Below are 1,319 nucleotides of genomic sequence, written 5' to 3' on the forward strand. Positions count from 1 at the left end.
TATGTTACTCAGGTTGGTCTTGAACTCCTGACCTTAAGCAATCCTCCCTCCTCAGACTCACAAAGTGGTAGGAGCATAGGCATGAGCCACCACACCCAGCCAGGAATGAAGTATTTTTATTTTTTTGAGATAAGAGTCTCACTTGGTCTCCTGGGCTAGAGTGCCAAGGCATCAGCCTAGCTCATGGCAACCTCAAACTCCCGGCTTTTTTTTTTTTTCGAGACAAAGTCTCACTCTGTTGCCCTTGGTAGAGTACTGTGGTGTCATAGCTCACAGCAACCTCAAACTGATGGGCTTAAGCAATTCTCTTGCCTTAGCCTCCTTAGTAGCTAGGACTATTACAGACACCTGCCACAAAGCCTGGCTATTGCTAGTAGAGACAGGTCTTGTTCTTGCTCAGGCTGGTTGTGAACTCTTGATCTCAAGCAATCCACCTTCCTCAGACTCCCAGAGGGCTAGGATTATAAGCGTGAACCACAATACCTGGCCAACCTTAAACTTCTGGGTTTAAGCAATCCTCCTGCCTCAGCCTCTGGAGTACATGGGACTATAGGAGCCCACCATAACGCCCAGCTAATTTTTCTACTTTTGTAGAGATGGAGGTCTCATTCTCGCTCAGGCTGGTCCTAAACTCAGGAGCTCAAGGGATCCTCCTGTCTCAGTCTCCCAGAGGGCTAGGATTATTGGTGTGAGACACCATGCCTGGGCAATAAAGTATTTTCTAATGAGAAGCAAGTACAAAAAACTAGAAATTCCTTTATTTTTATTTAACCTTTTTTTTTTTAGCTTGGCATCAGCAATTCATAAACTTTTTTTTAAGAAATAGTTTCTTGCTCTGTTACCCAGGCTGGAATGTAGTAGCCCAATCATAGGTCACTGTAGCCTTGAACTCCTGGGCTCAACCTATCCTCCTGCTTTAGCCTCTCTCAGCCTCCTGAGACTAAAGGCTCTTGCCAGGAAGCCTTGTCTAGGAAATTTAAAGTTATACTAGATTCTAGGTATCTGTAACTTTTCAGAGTAAAAATCAAGTTTTACTTAGACAAAAATCTAAGTATTTATGAATATTAATTTGAATGACTAACAGCACTACTGCATAAAGTTCATTGTATATAAGAAACTCAGTCTCTGAGAAGTTTACTTCAGGGAACTAGAAATGGCATTAGCATTATTAGGTACCCATACATTAACATGAAAATAAAAGTAATACAGTGGCGCCTGTAGGTCAGTGGGTAGGGCGCCGGCCAGGTACACCAAGGAAGGCGGGTTAGAACCCAGCCTGGGTCTGCTGAACAACAATTGCAACAACAAAAATAATAGCC

The sequence above is a fragment of the Otolemur garnettii genome, unplaced genomic scaffold (genome assembly GCF_000181295.1).
Source record: "Otolemur garnettii isolate 467f Iridium unplaced genomic scaffold, OtoGar3 scaffold00093, whole genome shotgun sequence".
Lineage (NCBI taxonomy): Eukaryota > Metazoa > Chordata > Mammalia > Primates > Galagidae > Otolemur > Otolemur garnettii.